This window comes from Capricornis sumatraensis, chromosome 1 (assembly GCF_032405125.1).
Source record: "Capricornis sumatraensis isolate serow.1 chromosome 1, serow.2, whole genome shotgun sequence".
In the NCBI taxonomy this organism is placed as follows: domain Eukaryota; kingdom Metazoa; phylum Chordata; class Mammalia; order Artiodactyla; family Bovidae; genus Capricornis; species Capricornis sumatraensis.
This window is the reverse complement of record NC_091069.1, coordinates 22,015,931-22,029,524: the sequence shown is the minus strand read 5'-3', so window position 1 is coordinate 22,029,524 and position 13,594 is coordinate 22,015,931. Positions and strand designations below refer to the sequence as shown.

Here is a 13,594-nt window from a genome sequence, read left to right as displayed (position 1 = left end):
CATCAATTACAAATATAAACAGTACACAGGATATGCACCAGGCACTAAAAGGACATTGGGGAGGATCAGTAGAATAAGGCAAGGTCCTTGCCTTCAGAGATACTAGTTCATCAGTGACTACAGTGCAAACACAGGAGTAACCAGGCTGCTCCAGAGATGCAGAGGAGATGCATTTAACTAGACTTGCTGTGCATTTGGAAAAGCCCAGTTTGAGTTATAAAAGATGAACAAGAGTTACCTCAATTAAAATGAAAGGAAGGGCAATTCAGAGGAGAAATGGCAAAGCCTGAGGACTCATCAGAGCCCCATCAGCCCTGCTGGCACAACTTGAACAGGCTCAGCTCTTGAGGATCTCCAGTCTCACTGCTTTTGTGCAGAATCCAGCAACTAGCATTTGTGTTCTTGTCAGTTTGTCTCTTAAGGCCAGAGCTTCCTCAACTGTGGTTGATATGTCAGTCTATAAACTGTTAATGAAGAGTGATGAATGAAGGCAGGAATCTTCAATTGTAAAATTGCTTACAATTTGGCGTTGCTGTGATATTCAAGCACCTGCTCAGTGGTTTTGTCTCCTTGAACAGAATATAAAATGCCGATCGCTATGCTAATTTTTACAGCACCAAAAAAAAAAAAAAAAAAGAGAGAGATGCTTAATCCCTAACCTCAGTACACCATACTTATATCTGTGCAGATGTAGTCAAATTAAGGCGGAGATATTAGGCTATGTTTTAATCCAGTATGAACAGTGTCCTTAGAAGAAGAGGTAAAATTGAACACAGGCATTCACAGAGAATGCCAGGTGAAGACACATTCATGAAGGGAGGATGCCACCTGATGATAGTGGCAGCAACTGAAAAGGATGTCAAGGATTGTCAGCAGGCCACCAGAAGCTAAAGGAAGGGAGGAAGAATCCCCTCTCCAGGTTGCAATGAGAAGAGACACTCCCCACCAACACCTCCATTTCAGACTTCTGGGCTTTGTACATGTGAGCAATAAAGGAAACCGACACAGCTAATGACAAGATAACAAACACACTCAGTCCTTCATCACAGATAGCTTGCGAAATTCTGCCCTAGATAAAGTAAAAAGTTAAACCAGCAGTGGCACAAAGCAGGGCCAGAAATGACTCAGCGATAAGCAGAGTCTTAAGAGAATTGACAAAAGCATCAGAATCAGACAGGCAGTGCAACTGAAAAACTCCCCAAGCAAGGGACAGTGGAGCACAGAAGCTGCTAATCTGTCTCTGAAAGTTGATTATCCAAGCGATGTCTTTCCCACATTCTACATCCCCTCCTGGCCCCGTATATTTCTAAAGGTAATTTCATTTTACCCAGGACATCTGGCAATCTTCAGAAATGTTTGGGTTAGGAATCTATGGAATATACAAATCAATAAAAGATGATTCACAATTCTAAAATGTAAAATTTTTTTAATTATATTGTAGGTGATTATTAAAAAGATTAGACACTTCTCTTGCTATGCACCAGGCACTATTCCAACCTTTATAAATATTTTCACTTCATGTTCACTGTGATAAGTGATAATCACTTCTTCATTTCAGAATTGAGCATAGATTAATAACTTGCCCTGAACTAAATGATTTGACAATGGAAGAGCCAAACTCCAAACCCAGATTTCTCTGACACTAGTGCTTCAGTTTTTAACCATAATCTCTCATTACTTCTACAGAAAAACTGATGAAGCTTGAGAATATTTTGCTTATATCTATGCATGTCTGTATACTATTAACTACCCAATAAATATTTGACACAGTAACATCTAATTTCCTTTTAACTGTTCTAACACTCCATTGTTAACTCCATTATACACATAGAGAAATAAACTCTGGTTATTTTAACTTTTTATAGAACTGAAAGAGAAAAAGTTAAACCTCAAGATAGACGCCATAACCCCACCCCCTTCCACAGCCTTATTTCTTCTCAGCACTGAGGTGGGGGTCCCAGTGAAGGCACAAAAATAGACCCCTGGAATTCTCTGGAAGCTCTGCTCCAGGGAAGCAGGGAATGTTTTAATTGGGTCCTTGTTTTCTTTCAGGCATATGCTTTCAAGTAGTTTGATAATGTTTAGAAGGTCTAAGAGTAACCTGGGCTTCCCTGGTGGCTCAGAGGTTAAAGCGTCTGCCTGGAATGCAGGAGACCCAGGTTCGATCCCTGGGTAGGGAAGATCTCCTGGAGAAGGGAATGTAATCTAAGAAGTAAAAAACCTAGCAGCTGAGAATTAGTTTATCAGATAATCAAAGTATTATAGCAATTAATTGTGGGCCCTAGAAATAGAACTCATAGGTAAAGTCCTGGTCATATTAGCAACCTTATATAATCTTGGACACAACATTCACATAAGCTACTTTGTATCTCAATTGTATAATCTGTAAAATGGGGTTGATACTACCTAACTCACTGGGTAAGAAAATGCTGGCATATGCTTCACATTATCACATAAATATTTTAACAAGTATCAGTGGAAATTGATGTTTACAAAGCAGTTCTATACTTTGTAGTAAAAATGAAAGAAAACAATCTACATTTCTGGCCATTTGTAAATTTTAGTTGTGTCTTCTCCGAATATTCTTATTATTTACCTCCCCAAAGCTTATTACCTCAGAAAACCAAAATAGCTCAGTATGTGGTTTGCTTGAAGGTAGAATTATGTCTTATACATGCTTCAGTTCACTTCAGTCGCTCAGCTGTGGCTGACTCTTTGCGACCCCATGAATCACAGCACGCCAGGCCTCCCTGTCCATCAGACCATCCTTTATGGTGCAAACATATGTCTTACTCCACCATCATTGCTTTCCTTGACTTGTGTTTACAGTGGCAAAACAGATGTGGTATATATTTTACAATATGCGTTGAGAGAAGACCCAAATCCTACGTTTATCGTACATATTTTTGTACTCACTATAATTCCATCACGTTCCCTGGTGTGAAAATCAGATTGATAAATCCCTGCTCTGCTTATTTCAGGGAGTTTTTTATGAAGGCAGAAGTCAAATTACTTTGAAAAATGTGCAACAATAAATAAATAGAGTAGATAAACCTAGAGAATCTAGTTATTTAGGCATAAAGACCAAAATAATGCAGCTTTGCTGTAAATAAAATGATGTGTATAAAAATTGTGGAGTTTGAGAAAATAGAATGAGCTTTAAATGTATCTTAAAAGACACATACTGTAATATATATCACTCTGAGTAGTTCTCTAATATAACCACCATATTATTACACTTTGGTTAAGATAGATAAAGAATATGGGCATGTTTTTAAAGTCAGTTTTATGAACATTAAGTATACAATTCAGGAACAAATCTCCAATAGTATATTCATCAAATGAAGAACATATTCTAAGAGCCTCTTCTCTGAAAAGATAGCATGAAAAAATCAAAGCAAAAGAAAGGAAATATTTTGTGGGAGAAACTGAGGTTGCAGGCATGGAGTAAGTTTCTTCAGTTCAGGTCAGTTCAGTTCAGTCATTCTGTCATGTCCGACTCTTTGCAACCTCATGGACTGCAGCACGCTAGGCCTCCCTGTCCATCACTACCTCCCAGAGTTTACTCAAACTCATGCCCATTGACTTGGTGATGCCATCCATTCATATCATCCTCTGTCGTCCACTTCTCCTCCTGCCTTCTATCTTTCCCAGCATCAGGGTCTTTTCAAATGGGTCAGTTCTTCACATCAGGTGGCTTAAGTATTGCAGTTTCAGCTACAACATCAGTCCTTCCAATGAACACTCAGAACTGATCTCCTTTAGGATGGACTATTGGATCTCCTTGCAGTCCAAGGGACACTCAAGAGTCTTCTCCAACACAATAGTTCAAAAGCATCAATTCTTTGGCACTCAGCTTTCTTCATAGTCCAACTCTCACACCATACGGGACTACTGGAAAAACCATAGCCTTGACTAGATGGACCTTTGTTAGCAAAGTAATGTCTCTGCTTTTTAATATGCTGTCTAGGTTGGTTATAACTTTCTTCCCAAGGAGTAAGCATTTTTTAATTTCATGGCTGCAATCACCATCTGCAATGATTTTGGAGTCCAAAAAAAAAAAAAATAAAGTCTGCCACTGTTTCCATTGTTTCCCCATCTATTTGTGATGAAGTGATGGGACCGGATGCCACGATCTTTGTTTTCTGAATGGTGAGGTTTAAGTCAACTTTTTCACTCTCCTCTTTCACTTTCTTCAAGAGGCTCTTTAGTTCTTTTTCAATTTCTGCCATAAGGGTGGTATCACCTGCATATCTGAGGTTATTGATATTGCCCCCAGCAATCTTGATTCCAGCTTGTGCTTCATCCAGCCCAGCATTTCTCATGATGTATTCTGCATATAAGTTAAATAAACAGGGTGACAATATATAGCCTTGACATACTCCTTTTCCTATTTGGAAGCAGTCTGTTGTTCCATGTCCAGTTCAAACTGTTGCTTCCTAACCAGCATACAGGTTTCTCAAGAGGCAGGTCTAGTGGTCTAGTATTCCCATCTCTTTCAGCATTTTCCACAGTTTGTTGTGGTCCACACAATCAAAGGCTTTGGCATAGTCAATAAAGCAGAAATTGATGTTTTTCTGGAACTCTCTTGCTTTTTGATGATCCAATGGATGTTGGCAATTTGATCTCTGCTTCCTCTGCCTTTCTAAAATCCAGCTTGAACATCTGGAAATTCACAGTTCATGTATTGCTGAAGCCTGGCAATTATTGAGCATTATTTTCCTAGCGTGATAGATGAGTGCAATTGTGTGGTAATTTGATCATTCTTTGGCATTGCCTTTCTTTGGGATTGGAATGAAACTGACCTTTTCCAGTCCTGTACCCACTGCTGAGTTTTCAAAATTTGCTGGCATATTGAGTGCAGCACTTTCACAGCATCATCTTTCAGGATTTGAAATAGCTCAACTGGATTCCATCACCTCCTTTAGCTTTGTTCATAGTGGTGCTTCCTAAGGCCCAGGTGACTTCACATTCCAGGATATCTGGCTCTAGGTGAGTGATCACAGCATTGTGATTAACTGAATCATGAAGATCTTTTTTTGTATAGTTCTATGTATTCTTGCCACCTCTTCTGTTATTTCATATATCTATAAAAGAATACTAAGACGGATAGCATTTCAATTCTATAGATAAAGAGGTAAGAAGTTCTATCATAGAAGTTCTATAACTTGTCCAAGGTCACAAAGCTAATTCCAAGGAGAGGCTGCATTCAAAGTCAGTTCTCTGTAAAGGCAAATCCATTATAATGAGCCCAGGCTTCCTGCTTGTTGGGAAGAAGTTGACGCATGTGTAAATTAACCTCAGTTAAGTGATGCCAAAGAATTAAAGGCTTCCCTGGTGGGTCAGCAGTAAAGACCCAGCCTGCAAAGCAGGAGATGCAGGAGACTCAGATTTGATCCCTGGGTTTGAAAGAATCCCTGGAGAAGGGAATGGCAACCCATTCCAGTATTTTAGCATGAAAAATCCCATGGATAGAGGATCCTGGCGAGCTACAGTTCATGGGGTGACAAAGAGTCAGACATGACTGAGCACACGAGCACAGAATACCTCTGAGGTCATGGAAATCCACACAAAACCAGGATATATTTCCAAGTTCTATGGTTTCAGTTACAGAAGAATTAACATCTTCCCTGGTGATTCTCAGGTCATGCAGTGGTGAAGAATCTGCCTACCAATGCAAGAGATGCAAGAGACTCGGGTTTGATCCCTGGGTTGGGAACATCCCCTGGAGTAGGAAATGGCAACCCACTCCAGTATTCTTACCTAGAAAATTTCATGGGCAGAGGAGCCTGGTGGGCTACAGTCCATGGAGTCACAAAGAGTCACACACGACGGAGCACCACACATGTATATATTATATACTGGTGATTCAGTAGTAAAGAATCCAGCTGCCAATGCGAGAGATGTGGGTTCGATCCCTGGGTCAGAAAGATCTCCTGGAGAAGGAAATTGCAACCCACTCCAGTATTATTGCTGGGAGAATCTCATGGACAGAGGAGGCTGGTGGGCTATAGTACATGGGCTTGCACAGAGTCAGATAGGAGTTAGTGACTAAACCACAACAACAAAGAATTAAAGTGCTTGAAAGAACTTAAGGACTTTGTAAACACTAAAACTAAAGAAATATTAGATGTTAATGATAAGCGTCAATAAAATTCATGCACGAGTGCTCAGAGGAATAGCCAGCAGTAATAAGGTTTGAAAAATTACTTTTAAGTAAGGTAGAATCACTAAGGATCAGTGGAGACTTCACACATTTCCCACAGAATTTAGAGGCATAGATGTGAGAAAGATGAGAACATTCAAATGATGGCTTATTTGATGACATATTGTTTGAGGTTGAAAATGGCAGCCAAAGCTATGACAAAATTTTTGTCCTATAATTTTCCTCTGTATGGTGATCTTGAAAGTCAGCAAAACTCAGTACTTTAATATTTGTTATCAACATATTAGGGTTTTTCCATCTAAAATCCCTGTTCTTCTGCCTCAGTGAATAAGCAGTTGGAGCCTGAAATGGAAACACTATAACCACAGGGTGTTCTTAACAGACAAATCAGAAAGGTCACTGGAGCTACACACGTTACAATTGCAAAGAGACCACTGGTTTTGAATTTTAAAAATTGGATGCAATCTTCAGCCTAGTAATTACACTGTATCTTGGACTCCAGATAAGGTACTTCACATCAAGCTTCCTAGCTTGAAAAAAAAAAAGTATAATACTAACAAAATTCATTAATATTTCTCAGAACATACTTTATAGCAAAAGTTGACAAACTAAGGTCTACATGCTAAATTTTGCCTTCCACCTGTTTCAGCAATCTTTTTATTTGCAGAAAAACATATTAATTTGCATGTTTTCCCTTGTTACATTCATGCTACAACTGCAGATTTGAATAGTCATTTCAAATATGATGTCATCTACAAACTGGAAGTATTTACTCTGTGGTTCTTTTAATAAATTATTTGCCAACCTCTGGTGTATAGCACATCACTCATTTGTTCCTTGGAACAGTCCTATGAGATTTTACAAATAAGTGAGGAAAGCATGGAGATATTTGGTAACATGGCCAAAGTTACAAAGTGGTGTGGTAGAGGAGTTGATATTAAAATGACTACAACACTAAAAAGATACATTGTAATATGTGATAAAGTACATTATAAAGCATTAAGAATTCATGAATCAGTACTTGAGGGACAAGTGTGCCCCTAAAAATCTATTTTTAAAGCAATATAGAAACAGTTTCAAAGTCTGACTTTTCGACTTTGTTTTCTGTGACTTTGTGCCAACTGATCTAAGTTCCTATAACCTTATAATGAGGTAATTACACTTACCTTGTATAATTTTACTATCAGAAAGGCACTTCATAAAGCATGGTACCTTGTGAGGGATAAGTAAAGGGGATATTTTCACTGGCTGTTAATCCTTGTTTCCACAATACTTTTGTTTGTCCCCATTATACTGTTTGACACAGTGTTCTATTTCTTCTCCTAATTTCCTTTCTCCTTCACTAAACCATGGGGCTTTAAGAAGGAAGGAGCATTCCTTATTTGCTTCAGTTTCCCAAATTTTTGCAGAGAGTTTGGCACCAAAAAGTTGTCCATAAATATTCATTGACTAGATGACCAGTTCCTAAAGCACAACGGCAGTAGATCTTGCCAGAGTCATTCCTTGCTAGGCCACATTAGAGAGGGAAAATGTCCTTCTTCCATTGCAATATTTTTAGGATGTAAAGAATGGTGCTTCACTGGTTGGTTCTGCATTATGGCTAGGCCTGGGATTTATTGCTGCATTGGGTAGTCAGCTTATGAGAGTCATTTTTATCCCTTCATGGTAGAATCAATTAGGTAATCAAGATGAAACATGTGTCTATAATTGGATTCAGAAAGCTGCCATATTATTTCTTCAAAAATACTCATAAATCATCCAGGAATGTGCAACAAATCAGAATACTTAATTTGCTGAACTCTGATTCTTTTCATCAGAGGATAAAATGAACACACGTTAAGAGGTGTTAGATGGTCTCTAAAAATTTCTTAAAACAGTTTTGTTCTTCAACAGCATAGGCTATTTAAATCATTTAATAATGACTGCTTTTCCTTATGCCCTGAGGTCTTAGACCAATAGGTGTTTCCTGGTCCACTAAATACCTGTCAGCCCTCAGTTCAGTTCAGTTCAGTTCAGTAACTCAGTCATGACCGACTCTTTGCGACCCCATGAATCGCAGCACACCAGGCCTCCCTGTCCAACACCAACTCCCGGAGTTCACTCAGATTCATGTCCATCGAGTCAGTGATGCCATCCAGCCATCTCATCCTCTGTCGTCCCCTTCTCCTCCTGCCCCCAATCCTTCCCAGCATCAAAGTCTTTTCCAATGAGTCTTCCTAGTTGGGTATTATTCAGGTCTTGGCAACGCTTCCATCTGTGAAAAGGGAATCATGATTCTCCATCACAGATTTATTAGGGAGATGAATTAAAATCACAAATGTAAGTCATCAAGGAGAATAACTGGGAAATTAAAAGTTCACGTTACATAGTGATTTCCTTTCATTGCTTTCCTTTTTAATTTTTTTTTTTAAATTTAGAGTGAGCATCAAGGTTTAATCAGTAACATATAGTTTAGACTTTCCAAGGAAATCAGACCGATGTCGAAACAAAAACACTACAAAGCAAAAAAACAAACAAAACCAGGCCAAACCAAGTAAAAGCCACTTGAGATTTTATTTGCTTTATCTGGTGTACATATGTGTGTGTGTGTGTGTGTGTGTGTGTGTGTGTGTGTTCAGTTCAGTTCAGTTCAGTTGCTCAGTCATGTCCAACTCTTTGCCACCCCATGAATTGCAGCACGCCAGGCCTCCCTGCCCATCACTACCTCCTGGAGTTCACTCAAACTTATGTCCATTGAGTCACTGATGCCATCCAACCATCTCATCCTCTGTCGTCCCCTTCTCCTCCTGCTCCCAATCCCTCCTAGCATCAGACTCTTTTCCAATGAGTCAACTCTTCACATGAGGTGGCCAAAGTACTGGAGTTTCAGCTTTAGCATCAGTCCTTCCAAAGAACACCCAGGACGGATCTCCTTCAGAATGGACTGGGTGGATCTCCTTGCAATCCAAGGGACTCTCAAGAGTCTTCTCCAACACCACAGTTCAAAAGCATCAATTCTTCGGCATTCAGCCTTCTTCACAGTCCAACTCTCACATCCATACATGACCACAGGAAAAACCATAGCCTTGACTAGATGGACCTTTGTTGGCAAAGTAATGTCTTTGCTTTTGAATATGCTATCTAGGTTGGTCATAACTTTCCTTCCAAGGAGTAAGCATCTTTTAATTTCATGGCTGCAATCACCATCTGCAGTGATTTTGGAGCCCCCCAAAATAAAGTCTGACACTGTTTCCACTGTTTCCCCATCTATTTCCCATGAAATGATGTATAGATATGCAATTATATATGTGCATTCATTTCTAATGCTTGCATCTTTCTCAGATCAAGCTGCTTCTATTCAAATCTCTAATCTCTAATAATCACCTGTCCTATGATCTCGGTTGCTTTTGAAAAAAAGTCATGTAATAAGCATTGAATAATTGTAATTTCTTGGGTTATTAATATATTTAAAATGCTGTTGACTCAAAGTTGAGGCTTTTAAAATTAAGTTAAAATTTTTAAAATCTGTTTTCCATTTTTTCTATCTCATTTCAGAAAATTTTTTTTTGCATTTTACATCTACTGAATACTGGGATGGAAACAGTCAACAAAAAATTTATGGTATAGTTCTTGACTTCAAGAGATGCAAATGTTAATCCCCTCAAATACATTTTGGGAATTAGCAGCAGTAAGTGGAGATAAGAAAATAACTGTTTTGTGATATTGGCTACTGAGTAAGCAAATAAATGAATGATTCTTTGTTTCTTAAGAAATGTAAAAGAAGGCAATGACAGCATAGAAAAAAAGCACAGAGGAAGCAAATTAAAAAAAAAAAAAAGGAAATATGGGGAAGCTTCAAAATTCAAAGACTTTGATCTGAGACTTGAGGTTGAACACATATTTTTACCCAGATGTACAAACCTTAAGATGGAATTCCAAGCAGAGAAATAAACATAAGCAAAATTCAAGATGTTGAGAAACACTGTTGTGTTTCTAAGCAAGTGGCTTGACATTTCTGTAACATACATTGGGAATTAAGTGTCAAGAGTTAGTACTAATTAGGTAGGAAGAATATCTGTTCAACCAATGAATTTAAGGCATAGTCCTGTGAATAAAGATTTATTCAATAATTTAAACAGTGCTGTAGCAAGATTATATTTGCATAATGGAAATATTATTTAAATGATAAGACTCTGATAAATATATCTGTAATATTTAATAAAAAAGGGTTATCAGTGTTGAAATTTTTTAACAACCAATAGATGGGGAAACAGTGTCAGACTTTATTTTGGGGGGCTCCAAAATCACTGATGATGGTGACTGCAGCCATGAAATTAAAAGACGCTTACTCCTTGGAAGGAAAGTTATGACCAACCTAGATAGCATATTCAAAAGCAAAGACATTACTTTGCCAACAAAGGTCCATCTAGTCAAGGCTATGGTTTTTCCTGTAGTCATGTATGGATGTGAGAGTTGGACTGTGAAGAAGGCTGAATGCCGAAGAATTGATGCTTTTGAACTGTGGTGTTAGAGAAGACTCTTGAGAGTCCCTTGGATTGCAAGGAGATCCACCCAGTCCATTCTAAAGGAGATCAGTCCTGGGTGTTCTTTGGAAGGACTGATGCTAAAGCTGCAACTCCAGTACTTTGGCCACCTCATGTGAAGAGTTGACTCATTGGAAAAGACTCTGATGCTGGGAGGGATTGGGGGCAGGACGAGGAGGGGACGACAGAGGATGAGATGGCTGGATGGGATCACTGACTCGATGGACATGAGTTTGAGTGAACTCTGGGACCTGGTGATGGACAGGGAGGCCTGGCATGCAGCGATTCATGGGGTTACAAAGTGTCGGACATGACTGTAATATTTAATTAAAAAGGGCTATCAGTGTTGAAATTTTTTAACAACCTAGGTAAGAGTCAATGGTGACCTGAAAAAATAATGACAGATGGACATGTAGATAGATACATTAATACCAGACCTATATGAGCCTTTTTAATAAATATTTGTAGAACCTGTTGCCTAATTAGATGCAGGGAGCAATGAAAACAAAGCAAATACAATACTTCCTGACTTTGGATTTCCCGATGACCTTTTAAAACTCTTATTATACCATACTGTATTCACAACTTCACTTACCTTTCTTTCTTTCTATAACCTTACCAGAGTGCCTGGCACATATTAGTTTGTTGATAAATAAGTGTTGAATAAATAACTGGTGAAACTTGTGGATCTAAATAATATGGGATGAAGAGGTTTGTGGGAGCAAGATAACGGTATCAATGTTGGAAATATATGAAGTGTTTGTGGCTCCATGTTACTGACTCATAGAAAATAATTCTATGCCTGGACAAAGAGCTCTTGAGAGAATTGGCTGAGAGCTATGGGATTATTAACATACTAGTGGTGGTTTAAGATACATGTATAAAGGAATCCAATTCAGGAGACAAATGCTTCTCCTATTCTCTATTTTACTCAAACTCTGTCCTACTTGCCTGCCATTCACCTTTCCAACTCTTCTTTATTTCCCTCTATGTCCCTTTCTATTTTACTCTTTACCTGAAGGCCAACAATGGTCTGGTGCAGACCATTGTTTAAATGCTGCTCTCCAACTAAGGCTTCCCTGGTTGCTCAGATGGTGAAGAATCTAGCTGTAATGCAAGAGACCTGGGTTCACTCCCTGGGTCAGGAAGTTACCCTGGAGAAGAGAATGGCAACCCACTCCAGCATTCTTGCCTGGAGAATTCCATGGACAGAGGACCCTGACAGTCTACGATCCATGGGATCACAAAGAGTTGAACATGACTGAGCAACAAACACTTTCACTTTCTCCAACTAACTAATTATTTAGTTATCACTGTTCTCTTTAAGACAGTTCTAAAGAAATGCTTTTCAGATTGAGATAATTAAAAAGGTCAATTTTCTGCATCATATTCATGTCATCATAAACACCAAGGTCTTGTCCACTTAAAGAAAGAAATATATCCCACTACTTTTTACAGTTTCAATCATAATTCTTCTGTTATATATGACCATTAACAAAAGCATTCTTTAGATTTTATAATGCAATGATGTACAATGAAACTTTTGCGTCATCAATAAGTCTAAATAAAGATTAAATTAATATTTCATGATGTCATTTCTTATGTACTTCTTTGTGGTCAAATTTAATCCCTTCTGTAGTGCTTTAATTAGAGAAGGCAATGGCAACCCACTCCAGTACTCTTGCCTGGAAACTCCCATAGATGGTAGGCTACAGTCCATGGGGTCTCAAAGAGTCGGACACGACTGAAGCAACTTAGCAGCAGCAGCAGTGCTTTAATAATGCATTCATTGTTATCCATCATTTCATTCAGTGAATATTTAATGCTATTGTTAGTTTTATTAGCAATGAACTAAACAAGTTATATGCAGATGACACCACCCTTATGGAAGAAAGTAAAAATGAACTAAAAAGCCTCTTGATGAAGGTGAAAGGGGAGCGTGAAAAAGTTGGCTTAAAGCTCAACATTCAGAAAACGAAGATCATGGCATCTGGTCCCTTCCCTTCATGGGAAATAGATGGGGAAACAGTGGAAACAGTGTCAGAATTTATTATTTTGGGCTCCAAAATCACTGCAGATGGTGACTTCAGCCATAAAATTAAAAGATGCTTACTCCTTGAAAGGAGACTTATGACCAACATAGACAGCATATTCAAAAGCAGAGACATTACTTTGCCAACAAAGGTCTGTCTAGTCAAGGCTATGATTTTTCCAGTAGTCATGTATGGATGTGACAGTTGGACTGTGAAGAAGGCTGAATGCCGAAGAATTGATGCTTTTGAACTGTGGTGTTGGAGAAGACTCTTGAGAGTCCCTTGGATTGCAAGGAGACCCAACCAGTCCATTCTAAAGGAGATCGGTCCTGGGTGTTCTTTGGAAGAACTGATGCTAAAGCTGAAACTCCAGTACTTTGGCCACCTCATGTGAAGAGTTGACTCATTGGAAAAGACTCTGATGCTGGGAGGGATTGGGGGCAGGAGGAGAAGGGGACAACAGAGGATAAGATGGCATGGCTGGATGGCATCACTGATTCGATGGACATGAGTTTGAGTGAACCTTGGGAGTTAGTGATGGACAAGGAGGCCTGGCGCGCTGCAATTCATGGGGTAACAAAGAGTTGGACATGACTCAGTGACTGAAATGAACTGAAATGAAGCAAGTTAGACTGCCCCACCCAATTTAAATTCATCTTTATTCATAAGAGTCATCATTGTGAAATCAAAGGAAATTGCACTGAAATAATTAAAATAGAAATAAAATATTTATCAATTTCAAAGTACTTCACAAGCATTTATTCATTTTTATCATGAGCCTTGAAATAACACTATGAATATTATGAAAAGAGCTATTTCCTATTATAGGTAGTTTTGAAACTATAGTAACTCACTTTCCCAAATTCATATAC

At 38.6% G+C, this 13,594-nt stretch overlaps 1 non-coding gene across 1 annotated transcript; it reads left to right on the top strand.

Moving 5' to 3' along the window:
• The first annotated feature begins 2,108 nt into the window (after positions 1 to 2,108).
• TRNAS-GGA (transfer RNA serine (anticodon GGA)) lies at positions 2,109 to 2,180 on the top strand. Its single transcript has one exon. It is a non-coding gene; the product is annotated as a tRNA-Ser (tRNA).
• Positions 2,181 to 13,594: the final 11,414 nt, after the last annotated feature.